Here is an 18,329-nt window from a genome sequence, read left to right as displayed (position 1 = left end):
CCACCCGGGCACCCCCATTTACTCTTTTAATAATTATTTGCTTATTAAGAATCTTGGGGTCATATAAGAATATCGGATTTTACCGTTAGTGAGGTATTTATGTATAATTTTATTATATTGCCTCAGATTCCAATCTAAAGCCTGCTGAACGTTTTGAGTAAATTAGCATCTCTCCTTATGTTAAGCCGTTCTCATTTTACAGAAAGTTTGATTTCTATGATAAGAATAGAAACCTTAAAGTCTTACTCAAATCAACGTCCTCGTCGCACTGTGAATCTGTGGAAAACTCTTGAGGTGGAGAAGTCCTCACCAAGAGGAGTTTAGGCTCTTAGCAAATTACTGGTGTTGCCAAGACAGAATTTAGTGGGAACAGGACTTTGGCTACTGCTAAAATGTCAGCATAGTAAAACCTGCTCTGTCAAACAGATTTTTGGCATCAGAAGTCTAAATGATACTGATTTTAAGGTTCGGCTATTTTATTTTATTTTATTTTTTTAATCCAGGCAAACTCATGTTTTAATTAACCCTTTGCACAGTAACAGAACATTTGGAAAAATATTTGTATTTCTAGTCCAGGTCATGAGATTTGAGGTTCTGATATTTTAAATTTTATGCTAAACTGTGTGGCTTGTTATTAATTTTCCTCTGAATAAATGGAGGCTATGTAAAAACCTGAGGGATGATAATGAATAAGAGAGAAGAGCATCTAGCCATTTGGGGAGCAGTGTTCAAAACCAAACTAACAGTGTCTGCTTCACCTATGGGCATCTTAAGACATGCTGAGGTCACGTGGTTTTTCAGGGATACTGCTGCATAATTTATATGATGCCAACAACTGCTTTAGGGTTGTCTAAAATAATCTCCCTTGAGACAACTGCCCTGGAGCTTGATTTGTTTAGTGTGGCTTTTGCGTATTCAACGAGTATGGAAATACCAAGCGCAGAAACCTTGGGACATCTTTTAATTTTGCCTGTAAGGCTCATGACCCAAGATTCATTTGCGAGCAATAATTTCCATCGTTATGGGCACGTGAGATGCTATTCAGAAAAAATATTTTGGATAATTAAAGGGATGTAAGGCAGTTAGATGAAAAACTCATTAGGAAGAGAAGTGTTAAAAAAATTTCAAGAGCCAAACCTTAATTCTTCAACAGCTGTGATAGATGTTACAAAATGAAAGCTAATATTGTGCACCACTAACCTAAATGTTTTTGTCTGCCACATTTAATTTTCTATGTACTCACAAGGTTGGCCTTTACAGTTATTCCCAAAGTACCCCATGGTGTTACAGTTAAATTTCAGTTGGTGGGACCTAACCTAAGGGATGTTTGGGAGACTGTACCGATTATGTTCCGTAAGTGCTACCTGAGAATGGACGTGGTGTGGACATTGAATATAGTTGGCCTTCTCCTTATTTATTACACTGTGAGTTCTGGGAGCCTTTGCTTAAAAGTCAGCTCATTGGAATCACTCTGTTTTAAAATAATTTTTTTTTTAGTTAAGTAAATTTATAAGATTATGTGAGGATTAAACTCCTGGCAGGTGGTAGGGGCTCAATAACTAGTAGTGATTATGATGATGATTAGTAGTGGTAATGGTAGTTATAATCATTATTTAAACATAATACGTAACGTCTTATTAACCATGTGACTGATTCTTTAGGCTGTCATTGAGGACAAAACGCATAGAGATAAGTACATTTTCTCAAACCAAATACTTCCTTTGGTAAGGAAACACTTCATACGAAATTGGTGTGGTTCTTTTAAGATGTCCGTGTTGTATATAATCAGCAATCTGTCCATGACTTTATCTGTGAACCTGGCCTTGTCCATGAGCCCAAGTGAGGATATGTTTTATAAATGATACATCTAAAAAATTTGCTACCCCAAATTGGCAGTAGATAGAAAACCGTTACTAAGACAAGAAAGGGAAACCCTCACCATTAGAGTGACCATTCTTTCATGACACTTTTTGTAAAATATGGTAAAAACAGATGGCTTTATCTTTTAATCAATAATACTGCTCTTCATTCATTGCCAGTTTCTTTTGCGAAGCCAGTTCTTTTGACCGGTCTTGAAATTATTCATTTTAAAAGTAATATTAGCTGACCTATGGTCCTTTAACAATATGCTCAGATTGATATTTTTTCATTGCATTAGATATAATTATTTAAGAACTATGTAAGTGACATGTCTTCTTTAAGCTGAGGAAAGGTAAGAAGGAAGGTGAAAATTATTAATATGTTCCATGAGTTGGGCTCTGTGCTATAGGTGCTTAATCTTTTTAAAGTGAAAATGAAGAATACCATAATCACTTGAGGAAATTGCGTTTCAGAGCAGTAATTACTTAGCTGAGAGTTACATAGTTATTATAGTTAGTAATTTTGGGAGTCGGAAGTTGTTGAAATCCAAATTTAATTTACAAATAATAAAATAAATAAGTCAGTCAGAGAAGGACGGATATTGTGTTTTCACTCATATGTGGATCTTGAGAAACTAAACAGAAGACCATGGGGGATGGGGAGGGGGGATATAGATGGAAACAGAGAGGGAGGAGGGAGGCAAACCACAAGAGATTCTTAAATACAGAGAACAAACTGAAGGGGGGTGGGGGAAAGGGAAAATGGGTGATGGGCATTGAGGAAGGCGCTTGTTGGGATGAGCACTGGGTGTTGTATGTAAGCTAATTTGACAATAAATGATATTAAAAAATAAAAATAAAAATAAATAAATTAAAAAAAATATGTATGTCATTACTTACACAAATATGGAAAATAAAAGTGAGGAAAACTTTTAATCCATTCTCTCTGGACTCATTTTAGCAGATTTTATAAAGATCTGATGAAGTTGCACATTAGATCTACTCTGTGCTCTCTATGGGTTTGGTATAATTTTTCCTGCTGTCACGTAGAATTCAGAGTGGACCCTTGAGCTTCAGTGTGTTGTGGCCTTCAAAATGTTTCCTTTTAGGTAGGGTCATTTTTATAGCTTTTCGGATGCATACAACTCTTCTGTTTGGGTCCTTTATGTTTTAAGGTAACTGAAGAAGGTATCGGTACTTATGAATGAGTATTACCAAAATGATATGAAGCCTAGACTCAGTCCCTGCTCACCATGACTGCTGTTTCTTTTGCCGTTATAGCCTGTGTGAATGTGAATGGAGTCCGTTACTGTTAGCTTCTTGGACTACATGGTTTTTCATTTTTCCAAAATTATTTTCTTCCACTGTTTACACAGCCTGATGCTGCCTGCTTTTTTTTTTTTTTTTTAAGTTTATTTATTTATTTATTTTGAGAAGGAGAGAGACAGTGCACATGGGGAAGGAGCAGAGAGAGAGGGAGACAGAGAATCCCAAGGTGACTCCGCACAGTCAGCACCGAGCCCGAAGCGGGGCTTGAACTCACAAACCCAGAGATCATGACCTCATCCGAACCAAGAGTCTGACACTTAACCGACTGAGCTACCCAGGTGCCCCTTTCCTGCCTTGTTTTTCAGGCATCTCACTTGGCTCTACCTTCACTCATTCCCACATTCAGTACCTTACCCCTTCATTTATTCGTCGTTCAGTCAACAAGCATTAATTAAGTCAGTAGTATGAACAAAGCACATTTTTTTCCCCATTGAACATTTTTTAAGCATCCAAAAACTGAGGGTTGCTTCTATATCATTTCATAGTATTCCCTCCTGCCTATCCGTCTTCTTGTCTCCTTACTTTAGATCACAGTGAAGGATGTTTATGGGTGGTAAATCTCTCATCTTTTACTCTCCACACAAAAACCTACACAATAGTATTTAGTAATTAATTAGTTTCCTTGTTTCTCTCATGACGTGAATTACCATTTGTGTGATACTGTACAGTTTACAAATGGCTTCCATGGTACATTATCTCGCTTTAGACAATAACTGTTATGTAGCTATTACTCACATTTTATTCTGTGTCTGAGGAAACGGAGGCTCAGGGGGTTACAACTAAGTGATTTGCTCAAAGTCACAGCACTAGTGAGCCATACGACCAGACTTTAACCCTAGGTCCTGCAACTTTAGATAGCATGTCACTTGCTGCCTGGTCACCGGTTTAGCTGACTACCAGTGTTCAAATATTGGAGCTTTGCTGATACAGTCACTATGTTTTGTTCAGTATGAATCAAATACAGAAATAGAAGCTACATTGAAGTTTTAGCGAAGAATTAGGTCTCGTAGAAAATCTTGGAGGCAGTGTACCTTTCCTTTCTTTGATCATACTAACTGTTAAATTCACCCAGTGACTCCCCTGCCCTAAGAATCTCACAAACTCCAAGCAACATCCTTAGACCTCAAGAATGGCCCTTGGAATTCTGATTCTCTTGGATAGTTTACATAAAAATTTGCTAATTGGATATTGAACAAAACCACTCACTGAGAGATCTTTAGTTTTGAACCTGATATCACATTGACTTCTCATCCATGAATTGTCCAAAGACAAATTGACTTTGTGTTTTCTGCCTCATCTCTTACTTGCATTATTGGTTATTGGTTAATTACGCTTTACCGATATCAGAATCTGGCCAATTCTTTTATTTTAGTCTTATTTATTTAGTATATGAGCATTATTCATCTTCATGTTTTACTTCATTTCCCTCTCAATCCCCTTAATATTTTATACTTCTCTCATGTCACTTTTGTATGTATTTTTGTGCTTTACATTAAAGTGATTTCTGTGAAGTTTTTTTCTCTCACACACCATACTATCAGCTGCTTGAAGGCAAAGGCTGTGTCTTTATTTTGTTGGTTTCCTGTTCAGCCTTGAAAATGGTGATTGAAAAAAACAGTAGATATTCAATAAATATTTGTTTAATTTAATAAAAATATTCGGCTGTGGGTTTTCTTTTCAAATTCCTTTTGGGGACTGCAAATTTATAACTGGCTTTAGTCATATCAGTGAGATGAATCAGCAAGTCTGATACTTATTAACTATCCAGAGCAGAGCCATAAGAATAAATTTATGTGTATTTTAGTGATCTTTCTGAATACAAAAAAAAAAATCTTCTCTATGTTAATGGCAACACTCTCTCCCACAAATAAAATAAAACAAAAACCCCTTTATTCCCTTGACAAGGATATTTTATTGTATTTGTCTTGACCATGGGAATAAAAACAAATGACCTCTGAAAAAATCTAATGAGATAACATAAAACATGGCTTCTAAACTAGAGGCTTCCTGGGAGATACAGGTGTAAACATAGTGTGAATGTGGGGCACCATTGCTGTGGTGGTGGGAAGGCCCTGAACAGGTTTGAGTGGAAGAGAGACACAATCAGAGTTGTTGCACATGAGGAAGATGAATCCAGCTAGCTTGTGCTGGATGGTGTGGTGGGTAGAGATGGGGGGTGGGGTGCATAGCAGTAAGAGTCTCTGAAAGCATTGAAGCCACTTAGGAGGTACTTACATTAATTCATACAAGAGCTATCACCTCATGTTGTGCCCTTTATGTCTCCTCCCTCATACCACAGATGAAAGTACTTTGAGAAAACTTTAGTGAACACTTGAGCCTAGGTTCAGGGGGTTCTTTCCGACTTCTCCAATCTCTTCCTTGGTTTCTGACTTCTCGGGTATGATTATGGTGCCCTTGTGCCTACTTGCAGCTTAAATTGTTTTTCCTAAGACCCTCCTCACTTCCACAGGTCACTGCCTCTGGTAATTATCCCTGGATTACATACCGGAGGACACCATGCTTAGACCTGTCCTTTGGAAATTTGCCAGTTGGACCCAGAGTACCTTCTGATCACATCTTTTGCATTGGGATTTCAGGCAGGTGCGCACGGTCTGCCCTGGAGTGGTAGGAATAAGGATTGACAGGACACAGATAATATAAGCCAGAGTATGCTGGAAGCCAACGTAGGACTGCCTGCCTGATTGGGTATAGGAGGTGTGTGTGTGTATGTGTGTGTGAGCGTGTGTGTGCGCGCACTACTCCCCTACTACTCTGGGAGTAGGGGAACAGGAGGAAGTTGTCAATGATGGCACTAGGCTTTGAGCCTGGGAGTTCAAATATTACTCTTAATAGGAAAAGAGAAGTAAAGAGAAACTGGTTTCCATAACAGGGTGATGAACTTGAATGTATACTAGTTGGGTTTGAGATAAATGTAGATAAAAAGCATATGTTTCTTACTACTTGACTTTTCTTTTTTCCATGAGGGTTGAGAGTTGGAAACAGGAATTCATTGGAGGACTTGAGACTTCTTCCTCTTTCTGCTGTCCTTCTGGCTCCTTAAATATTTTCCAAGAGGTTAGGATGGTTTTAGGTTTCTCCACCTTACCCCTGCCACAGTTCCCCCCAGATTCTCCTCCTCAGGAACATGTCTACTCGTCAGAGTACTCACAGCAGCCAGAAGTGTGCCTTTTGGTCTCCAAAAATAAAAACAGGGGGGGAAATAGCTATCTTTTCCTTTTGAGGAGCATAATCATTGTCATCTCACGACTTGCTGAAATAGCACAGCAAAGGAACATTTTTTGGCAGGCTGGGAAATCTAGGGAATACACAAACACATTCACTTCTGTTTTGCTATGATGTATTCATTTGAAGCAGTCTACTTCAGGGGAGCAGGGGGATTTTTCCTTGAGCATAAAAATAAAAAATGTATTAGCTATTTGAACCTAAAGTTGTTCTCCCAGTTGGTGGTATTACTAACAACAGAATCTGTAGGTTCTTAAATTTGATGGTGGCAGTGAGTTGGGTGGTTCCAGGGTAATCCACCCCCATTCCCATACACTGAGGAGTTTTTTGAATTTCAGAAGAGATACTCTTGATTAAATCAGTTTAAGAGCATAGAATGATCCTGTAATTATCATTTGTCATTACCTTGTGTACTAATGATTAAAGCAAACATTTAATAACTATAGGGCAGTAAATATATTTTAGATCTTGAGCCATAAAAAGATTTCCATTAACAGAATGTTTTGTGCACAAATAAATTATTCATTGACTGTAGCAGAGCTTAATTCTGTCATCAGCCTTAAGTGGAAATTTTGAGAACACCAGTCATCACAGATGCCAACGCTAAGTTGGCTTGAACCCCCATCCTTCTTATATGGAACCTGAGCTTTTCTGGCTATTTGTAAAAGCTTCAGTTAGGTTAAATTCAATGAATATTTATGACATTTCTGTCATATGCAATTTAGTGTTCTGGTGGTTGGAAGAATAAAATGTTGAGGAAGTCTGTATTTTAGCCTTTAAGTTGCTCATAAACCTAAGAGAGAGGTAAGACTACTACTTACCTGACTGGGATAGAAGAAAGCTTAAGTAGCATCCTCAGAGATGTATAAGTAAAATGTATTGCAAATTCAGAGGAAGAAATCATATGTACTTTCTTGTGGGTGTGTGAGGGGGAAGGGGTTAGGGATCAGGAAGTGTTTCCTGAGGAAGGCTTTAAAGATGGGCAACGTTTTGACAGGTGGGGAGAATTGTATCCACATAGGCAAAGAAAGGGGTGGATGGCGTGGGTGTCCTCATGGAATGAAAAGTATCATGGTATGTCTGCTAATTAAAAAGGAGACATGGAAGAAAAGGAAAGAATGGTATTGGAGACCTAGAGAGTGCAGAGGGCCTTGAATGTGTAATTAGCACATCAGTATGGTAGACATTAGAGAACCTTTACCCATTTTTGAGCCAAGGAGTAACATGATTCGATTACATTTTTGAAATCTACCTCACCTCGCTTTATAGGTAAGAGGTAGGAAACATGGAGGTAGACAAGTTAGAAGCTATTGGGATAGTCTCTATGAAAGGCTAGTAGGTTTTAAACTGGGTGGGTTGTAATAGAAATACACAGGAGGGGACGAATGAAATTAAATTGTTTTCAGGTTCAGCGTGTGATTGGCATTGGAGGGGTGGGAAAAAGGAAGGAGTTAAAGATTCCATTCAGTTCAACAACTTAGCTGAAAATGGGTGTGATTATAAAATATGTCCTCTGTTGACTAAAATCCAAAGCAGATCATGATCAGTGTGATAGCAGGAATAGAACAAAGGGTTATGAGAACACAAAGGAGAGAGGTATTAATTTTGACCCTGGAAAAGTGAGGAAGTGTATGGGGTAGAAGAGTTTCATCTGAAGATCAAATAGAGGATTGATTCCAAAGTATTGTAGCCCTCAAAAATGTAACTGGAGACCAAGAGAGGCAAGTATCAAAGAAGCTAAGAGGGGAGGAACTTTACAGAAAAAAGAGCTTTTACTTATTACCTATTGTGCGTCTGATTTTGAGATGGGAACTTAATATTTAAGGAAGGTGTGTCTAACAGGGTCAAGTGCTACAAAGGAGTCACTAATGCTATGATCTAGGAAAGGGCTACTGTCTTCTGGAGTTTAAGGATCACGGCTGGCTTTTGAAGAGATTTCAGTAGGGTAGGGGTGGAGACATTCTAAAGGTTATTACTTATCTCGAAGATGTAATGAAACTACATCAGTGAGAAAAAAAGCTGAACTTTGTTCAGTGATTCCCCCTTAATGGGTCAAATTTATATATACCTTGGTAGATCTTAGTGCTCTGGCTGGTCTTAGAAGTATCACAACTGAGAAGATGTTAGTTTTGAGAAGTCTTTGCATAATGCTTAAAATATTGCAAAAATGTTATATTCTTAGATCGTTGTCTCACAAATAAAAGATTTCAACATTTATTACCAGCTTCCCCCTTCCTTCTTCCCACTCCTACCCTTTAAGCGCCCAGCTGGTTATGGTGAGCACATTTGCCACACCCTTGGCTCAGGGTCAGGGAAGTCCTCGGGCTCTCCTTGGCTCTTTTCCCATGTGGGAGATTTCCATGGAGAACAATCCAGGGAAATGCGTCCCTGCGCGTGCATGCGTGTGTGTGTGTGTGTGTGTGTGTGTGTGTGTGTGCGCGCGCCCCCACCCCTGTCCTCAAGGATATTCATGTGCCAATTAACAGACAAAATATACAGTCATATTGTTTTGTATTCACCCTGTGGAAACATAGGGAAGGGATAGAGGGAGGAGGGATACTATTGACAATTAACATTTAGGAATAATAATAGAACTTAAAGAAAAGTTTAAAATTGCTTTGCTAAGATGAATAGCATCTTACCATGGAATGCAAAGGGGGAAAAAAGGTGGAATTTATATCATAGTTACATTTGGCTGAGTTTTGTTGTGTGTTTTAAATCAAGTATTATAGCAAACTGGGCACAATAAAAGAAATTTCACAGAGGTGTCCATATTATTACAAAAGAGAATTTTAAATTATATCAGAATGCCTTGCAATTTAAAAGGGATAGAAGGAGAGAAATTAAGAGGAGTAGTAGAATAGGAGAAGCAATTGCTTCTTAACCCCACAAATGCATAATAGTACTTGTTAAGCTTGATAAGTGTGAGTGCATTTATAATCATTCATTCATTCATTCATTCATCCAGTCATTCCCTTGATTACTCAAGCAATAAACATTTACTGAGTTCCTGTTGTATTCCTGGCTGGAGGCTGGGGAATAGAGCTGAGTAGAGAAGAGAATAGTAACATTTTAAATAAAATACATCCTTCTTATGTGTTCATTCTGCTAGAATAAGGTAATTCAGTTACTAGATTAATGGTAGTGAGACTCCTCAGAGCTTCTGAAATTGCCATGTGTTCTTGTCAGATGTTACCCATTACAGCATTGGGATTTTTCCTTAAGAATTGAATTGACAAGATATTTTATCAGGCTCCTTCTCCCCCTGTCTTATCAGAAGCCTTGGGATAGGTAGGCTCTGTATGTTTATTTGTGTATACGTGTAAATATCCTGAATATCCTTAGGGAGTTCTCCGAATGTGGGGACATATTCTCCTTTGGAAAGCACTGTCAAGATTTTTTCAACCAGCAATCAGACTCACATTTGGGATGGAATAGTAAGACACACTGACTAAGGCTAGTCTCGTGGGACATAGTAAATCTGAGAATAGGGATATGTTCCTCGCCAACTCATACTTTCTCACTTTACTCTTTTTTATTTATTTTGTCTCCTTGCCTAATTTTTATGGTTTTCTACTTCTTTTTTTCCACCTGGTAATGTGGCTCATAGGTTGCAAGATTTCTTTTATTTTAATTTCAGCTTGGTGATAGTGTATGAGAGGACAAGGCCTTCCATTTTTACCTCTGTTTGCTTTGCAACACACATTCATGAATATTTGGGTCAGGTGTAACATGTCACCATGTTTACCTCGATTTTAAATAGTTAAAAATTCAAGTTGAACTAAGAAACCTATGGGGTCTTTGTAACAGAACTCTTAATCTTGAGTTCTTTTATTTCCAAGGCAGCCAAAAATAATATGTGCAACATATATGCATAAATGGCAATAATTTTAATTATGTCAAAATATAAATTTTGAGTTTTTGGAATTGATCAACGTATTAAGATATATTTTGTAGACTTTCTAAAACATTTTAATTAAATTATGTTAATATGGAAATGTATTATGTATATTTTAAGAATTCTGTAACCCAACTTTGGAAGTATTTATTTGACAAAAATAAAATGTTTATGTGGACTTTAAAAAAATTTTTTTTTTAAATGTTTATTTATTTTTTGAGAGAGAGAGACAGAGTGTGAGCAGAGGAGGGACAGAGAGAGAGAGGGAGGCACAGAATCCAAAGCAGGTTCCAGGCTCTGAGCTGTCAGCACAGAGCCCGATGCAAGGGCTCAAATTTATAAGCCGTGAGAGCCGAATTTATAAGCTGCCTGAACCGAAGTCAGATGCTTAACCGACTGAGCCACCTAGGCCCCACTGGACTTTTTTTTTTTTAATGTTTATTTATTTTTGAAAGAGAGAGAAAGAGAGGAGAACACATGAGCAGAGGGAGGACAGAGAGAGAGGGGGACAGAGGAAGTGGGCTCTTCGCTGACAGCAGAGAGCCTGATGTGGGGCTCAGACTTACTAAACGTGAGATAATGACCTTAGCCGAAGTCAGATGCTTAACTGACTGAGCCACCCAGGTGCCCCAGGACTTTTTTAATTCTAGAGAGAAAAAAATTAATTTCACTTTGGTATTATTTTTAAATGGTATGAATTTGTGCCTGTATTATTTTGTAAACCGTATATATTTGCATACACCTTGTATCTGTGACCATGGAGAAGACAAGAACTAGTCTGATGTGTATGTGTATAGATCATTTATTCATTTACTGATTCAGTCATTCATTAATCCAGGATAGGGATGGAAGGAAGTTGATCAATGACTGTATTTTTGATTCTGAGAAATACAAGATAAACGAATTATTTTTTACTGGAAATATAGTACTAATGGGGGGGTCTAAACAACATGGAAATGTAAGTTTATTGTACATGGATGGAAAATTGCTATGTGATCAGGAAATATACAACAGCTTCATCTTGAGAAATAATTATAACATTCCTTTTGATTATTCATAAGTCAAAGAGATACAGTCTTTTCAAAATATCTAGAACTATATGTGTGCTTTTTAATTTCATGTGAAATTAAACATGTTTAATTTCATGTGAACCTGTGCCAGCTGACAGAACAAGTCTTGAAATACTTTGGTTAGTAACCTACAACTTTTCTACTAGTTACAGTAAAAGTAGAGCTATTCAGATTCCTCATATAAGCTTTTATTTTTAAGCTGTTGAAACATACCTAATGGAAATTTCTCATAAGGTAAGGATTTTATAATAAGAGACATTTTATTTCAAAGAGTTAGTTTCAGATATTGAAAAGCACTTTTTACGTCAGATATTTTTTATTTGTTTTTTGGAAGCATCATGATTGGCCTGTACAGCATGTGGGATATAATATCAGTCCACTTAGGATTTTTCTTAGGGGCGCCTGGGTGGCTCAGTCGGTTAAGCATCCGACTTCAGCTCAGGTCATGATCTCGCAGTCTGTGAGTTCGAGCCCCGCATCGGGCTCTGTGCTGACAGCTCGGGGCCTGGAGCCTGCTTCGGATTCTGTGTCTCCCTCTCTCTCTCTGCCCCTCCCCTGCTCATGCTCGGTCTCTCTCTGTCTCAAAAATAAATAAAAACATTAAAAAAAATAATAATTAAAATATAGAAGTGAGCCAGTGAATGAAGATAATGCCATCATTTATTTGAAGATACTTATTACTTTATTTTAAATATTGCTAGATTTATAGTCCTTTATTATTTTCAATGTACCCTATTTTACATGTACATGTTCATTGCATTTTGGAAATCTGATAAAAACTTAAATTAAAATAAATTCCATTTTAACATTGGCACTGTGAATTATTCTTTGGAACAGATGCAATTAGTTAACATTTTCTGAAGAACACATTTGTAAATCTTTTTACTCATAATAACATTATCACTGAAACCCTCTTTTCGATATCTTAGAGAATTAAGTTTGGCAATGTTCTGTGTAATTTCTGTATTGTCTATTATAATTAGACCTTACATTTATACATTTAATAATAATATGTAGAATAATTTATAAGAATGACGACTCTTGATAACTCAATGATTTCTCAGTTTTACTTTCTAACATTATCAGAACCTTAATAAGTGATTTCTGAAGTGAATAATACCAATATTACATGGCCACATATAAGCACAGTAATTAACTATGGGGGTAGGAAGGATGATTAACTGGAAAGGTCATTGATTGAAATGTCAGGAAATCATCTAGTTTCTCGCCCTGGATCTCATAGGATAGCTTATAGACCTTGGGCAAGTAACTCAATCCTCCCCGATCCCATATACACAATATGCATTCTGTGTGTGTGTGTGTGTGTGTGTGTGTTTGTGTGTGTGTGTGTGTGTATATATATATATGTATATATATATACACGTATATTTTAAATACGTATATGTATGCATATTTATAATATATATAATACGTATATATACGTATATATATGTACGTGTTTATGTGTATGTATATGTATATGTACGTATATACATATTTTCAATATGTATATATATGTATATATATATACGTGTATATATATGTGTATATACACACACATATATATATACACATATATACGTATATATATATATATACGTGTATATATACACATATATATATAAAGTGAGATTTCTCTATGCATTTGCAAAACCTGTAAAATTCTTTCTCTGTTTAAAACATGAAAATCAAGACTTCATACAGATCTTTAAATAAAAGTTGATATGGATTATTTTAGAAGTCAGTCCCTTAATGTAGATGTCTAGGAAATATCCTTCCTCTGAACTTCCAAGTACAAAGGGACAACTGTATTCAGAACATTCATTGTGCTCATGTAAATTGTTGAAAAAACACTTGCTGTAAAATTTATTCTCTTAAGTTTCAGAACTGGGTAATGAGCAAAAATGTGAAAGGCCTGTTTCATACACTTTGGCCTTCACTGCCATTCTTCCTCCTACTGGACCTAGATTTTAGTCGTCTGGGAGGGAAATGCCCAGGGGGTGTGGAGATGGTGGAGCACATGTCGGCCAAGAGCCTCGGAGGCAGGGAGAAGACCAAGGAAAGAAGATACACCAAGTAAATGGTTTTGTCTATAAATGCATGGAATTTCTCAGACTCAGGCTGCAGAATCCTCTCCTCTCTCACTTCTAGTACTTGTTATTGCTCCATGATATTTAACTCCGTGGTTTTATATCTGGCTGAGATGGGGCAGAAGATATCTGACATGGGCAGTGAAGGGCGATAACTATTACCTCCTTAGCTCCTTGGACCGGATCTTAGCCATCAGGTTGTATGGCGACAAGGTAGGCACAGGAATCTTTGTGGGATTCTAAAGAAGAGTGGAGCCAAAAACTTGATGGAATTGCTTTTGTGACGGTTTTGAGGGAGAATTGGTTAGAAGCCAAGCTTGGTTTGGACCTTAAGAACACACAACTCGGGATTCGGCGATGGCCGCCAATATTTGTGGGGCCTTGAGGGCAACAGTTCAGCTGGAGGCCCACAGACATTCTTCTTAACTTGATCAGTGATGAAATCTTTATAAAGAATATGAAGTTGCAGGGATTTCATCTGACCTGTTAAAGTTGTGGATTTGATGAGAATAATTTTCTGGCTCATTTTTGTTGTTTTGAACAGTAATTAAATGGTCATTAAATAAAGAATTTGTCATGTCCTGTTAGGGAATTTTATGTGGGTCATGCTTGATAAAAGTCTGCTTACTTTCATTGTTTCTAGCTTAAAAAATTTAAGCAGAATGACTGTTTTTAGATTTCCTATTGCTTTTTTCCTTGAATTGTACTCATTCTCAGTGACTTAAAGGATTGAAATATAAAATGTTAATCACATTCAAAGTATACAAACTATCAATATATTTTCATTTGCAATGTAAATTAGAGTAAGTACAGATTCACAAGCTAAATATTTTCAAAAAGCTATTTTTTATTAAATACCCAAAATAATTTTAAAATAAAAAAGGCAAATCCGTATTATCGTGAATGTATAAAACATTTTAAATCCAAAATTATTTAAATAAAGCTGAAATTTTTAACATATTTTTTTGGAAATGTTATTGTCTTCTTTAACTCTTTGAATGGAAGTAGTCTATACACAGGTTTAGTGTCCAATGTTCGTTTAGTTGCTAATGTAAAGAATTAATACCATGTTTCATGAGCTTTACATCATCGCAAACTTAAGAATAAGAATTGTTTACTTATAAAATGTTCTTTGGGCACCAAGTGTAGTTTTTCCAAATACTGCACCAATGCACTGATAATTCCAGAACTACTGATCAGAGCACTAAGAGAAGCAAGAAAAGGCATGCTTCTCAGTACTTTGTTATACAAGAGTCTGTTGCCTTCATGCCATTTACGAGCCATGACTATATACTCTGTTTTTCTTTTACTTAAGCATGAATGTTGCTCACCTTTTCCCCCTTGCTTTTGAAATGGTGTCTAACTCCACACTGCAATGTCACAACCCACAAACCTTCAGGGCATTCAAACTCAGTCACTTTTTGACTGGGGCAAAGAGATTGCTCACAAGATGTGGAAAAACATTTCCCTGGAGCCTAAAGAGCTATAGTCAGGAGCTGGGTCTTTCAGGGCTGGAGGACATTTGGATGCCCGCGACAGAGGTGCACATGTATTTTTCAATGCATTTCTTTAGTGTGTGTTTGTGGTGTGTGGGCTTTCTAAAGTGTGGGACCCAAGGCAGGTGCTCCTCAGGCCTGGCTGTGGGAATGTGTGGGCATTAGCATTCTCATGAGGGGCACCATGGGCGGAGGGTCTGAGGGGTTCCATGCTGAGGACACTAGGGGGAGCTGGTGCAGGAAGGAAGAAATGGCAAATGGTGTTGTGACTGACTGCCTGTCAGATTGCCTGCCTGTGGGTTCCTGTTAGTCTCCCCTGCTGGCATTCTAGAAATACTTGGTTGGGACTTTTCAAGAGGCCTGAAGGTCCTGTGTGAGCAGGTAGGGCTGGAATAGGATCTGTGGTTAACTGGTATTGATGCCACTTCATCCGTGGCCCCCCATAGGGTGAGAGGGCCTGGAAATGTTTCTAAGTCCCTCTTAGATAGGGTTGGGGACAGATCCTTCTATCCTATAAATCTGTTTCTCTCCACATATTTGGAAAGGATAAGATAGTTCTTTGTGAATATTCTCTGTGGAGGGAGCTAGGGACACAATTCAATCATTGATCCTAGACATTAAAATCGTAAATGGATTTATTATTTACCCACATTGGGGATCTTAGCTACAAATAGAATTCAGAGGATCTGAGAATTTGATTTAGAAAAAAATTATAATTTTATTTTCACTAACCTCTAGCTCAACTTCATTCAGCACTCCCTCCATTCTTAATGTAGGCAACAGACAAAACAATAGTTTTAGTAGTATCTGTGCCTTTGTGTCCAGTAGAAATAACAGGTATTTTCACATCACATTACTGTTGTGGCTAATATCTCAAAGTATCTTTATGATTAGGACTGCTCAACATGAGAGTGGATATTATCTTGCCCTGTATGTTGTTCCTAATTTTTAATAAAGAATCACATATATTACTGGCAACAAATTTGTTTAACTTTTTTGTAGATAATTGCATGTCAGTATACTTAGTTTCCTTTATAATCCTGTCTATTTAATTTTATGTAGTTCAAACGTTATGCTAGGCAGGGATCCACAGGTTTCATTAGAATGCCACAGGGGCTCGTGGCAGCAAGAAGGTTGAGAAGTTTCCATGTACATGGGAGCCCATGTTTCTCTATGGAAGGTCAAGACTTGGAGAGTATAGTGAGTTACTTAAGGTCACACAGCACAACAGGAATTAAAAGAGGTATCCTTCCTGCGCCATGTGGCCTCCTGGCACCTCAATCCTGATCTCGGTGCCAGGGAATTAGCTCCTTTGTTTTATTCAGCAAACCCTTTGATTTTTGTGATGAAGGCCAAGTCAGTGTCCTTTGTTTGCACTTCCCGAGCCTGTGGTGGCCTTCCTCCCACCTCTCCTTTCCAGGCCTGCTGCTGGTGATGAGAGGTAGTTATCCCCAGCAGTGCTTGCCCCTAGGTCCCACAACATCCCAAAGCATGTTGCCCTAAGATACCTGAGGGGGTCAACAGAAAGAATAGAAAATTTAACCCTAGTTGCTTGGCCCAGGTTTAATGGTGGTACTTTAGGCAGTATCGGTAACCCCATACTAGCAGGGGAAATTTACTAGCCAACCCAATAGACTGTCTTGAATTAGTTTAGGAAATCTTGTCAGATTGTTTCCTCTTTATTTTCGACTAACACACGCCTGAAATATCAGCAGAAAGTACTAGAATTAGTAACTAATATTTAGATTCTCCTTGTTAGTGCCATTTCTAAGCACTGCATGATTCTCTTACCAATTCTAACGCTATTATTACCCACATATTACAGATGGGAAGACTAAGGCACAGAAGGGTTATGTAACTTGCCAGAAGTTATTTCTATGTCTACTAAGTGCTGGAGGTGGGATTTGAAAGAGGTATTCTGGTTCCAGAGTCCATGATCTGGGCTCCTATGCTACATGCTCAGCAGTTACATCAGTTACTATTGTCCAATCTCTGTTTTCCTTTGTTTGGGGTTAGAATCTACATACCTGGGGTGAAGGCGGCCTTTGGATTATTTTGCTGCAGCCCTAGGAGGAACTCTTTGCAGTCTCTTGGAGCTGGCTCTGAAAGGTACTGTGTCATTTGGTTCAAAGTCTGTTCAGCTTTAATCCCTTGCGTGTATGTATCCAGGCAATATGGAGAAGGAAAAACGTGTTCGTACGCAAAAAGTTTGGTAGTGCTGCAGAACGCTAGATCTGGGTTGACTTTGTCTCCACGTGAAGGATAGTGACATTGCTCTGATCATTGCTTTGGAAGCCTTCTTGTCAGCAACATTGACAAATACACCTTTGAGAATCTGTATCTGAATTCTTGTGTTTTGAAAAATAAAGTTTGTTAGTGTTTCTTTTCTTGAACGCTAGTTGATGTTTTGCCAACTAGTTAAAGGTCTGCAAATCTGAGTGCTGGCTGAGAAGTGAAGCTTGCTGAAACCAGTTATCCCCAGATGGCCAGATTCCATTGGTACCACTATTATAGATGCTCACTGGTTGCATACTTGGGGTTATGAGGTGTAGTGTTCCGCTGGTTTTTGCCAGCCACGCACAGTACATTATTTGATAGGGCGAGACAGATGGTATAGCTCAAACTAAAATGATGAGGGAGAAAGAAAGTGGAAAAAAAATAGAAAAGGGGCACTTTATTTTCTAATTCACATTTCGGAAGTGAATTTTAGCTTCTATGATTGACTAATAAATGCAGTGTTGCCATAGACTTGAATTCATTAGCGTCTGTTTAAACAGATATAACTGAGTAATCAGCAGGAAGCAATCTCTTCCTTCATGGATGCTGTCCCAAACTTCATGGGGTTTACTCCAGATCTGAAAATGTTGGGCCTTTGGAAGTGGTCAAAAATAGACCTGGGTTTTTCAGAATAAGATATACCACCGCCAATACCAATCAAAACAGAAAAATCCCAAATTTTATTTTTAAACTGGAAAAAAAAAAATATATATATATAGCCTGGTGAAGTAGCGGTGATAAGCGCAATTAATCAGTTTTCGTGCAGCTGCTTCCTGACATTTCTGCAAATTGTTGTGGAAAAATTAATGAAGGTTAGATCAGTAATGGTTTCAAGCTTGGCCAGTGGAAAGTATGACAGTGTTTCCATCAGCAATTAAGCTGGCTGCTTTCTTTTTTCTATAGGGGAAGTGGTATGATGTGTGTTCTCCACAGGAAATGGAAAACGACAGCTGAACTGTGAGCACAGTTATGGAGGAGCACTGCGGGAGTGCTCCAGCAGGCTCGCCTGGATTTGTGCTACAGATTTGCATTTTCAGCAGGAAGGAGTTTGCTATACAGCGCTGAGA

The 18,329-nt window shown here is 37.9% G+C and overlaps 1 protein-coding gene across 1 annotated transcript in view; it reads left to right on the top strand.

Moving 5' to 3' along the window:
• Positions 1-18,329, top strand: part of HIVEP2 (HIVEP zinc finger 2) — a 203,613-nt gene that overhangs the window by 113,444 nt on the left and 71,840 nt on the right. The gene's annotated exons all lie outside the window — the stretch shown is intronic.

This window comes from Panthera tigris, chromosome B2 (assembly GCF_018350195.1).
Source record: "Panthera tigris isolate Pti1 chromosome B2, P.tigris_Pti1_mat1.1, whole genome shotgun sequence".
Taxonomy (NCBI): Eukaryota; Metazoa; Chordata; class Mammalia; order Carnivora; family Felidae; genus Panthera; species Panthera tigris.
This window is presented reverse-complemented; position numbering and strand designations above follow the sequence as displayed.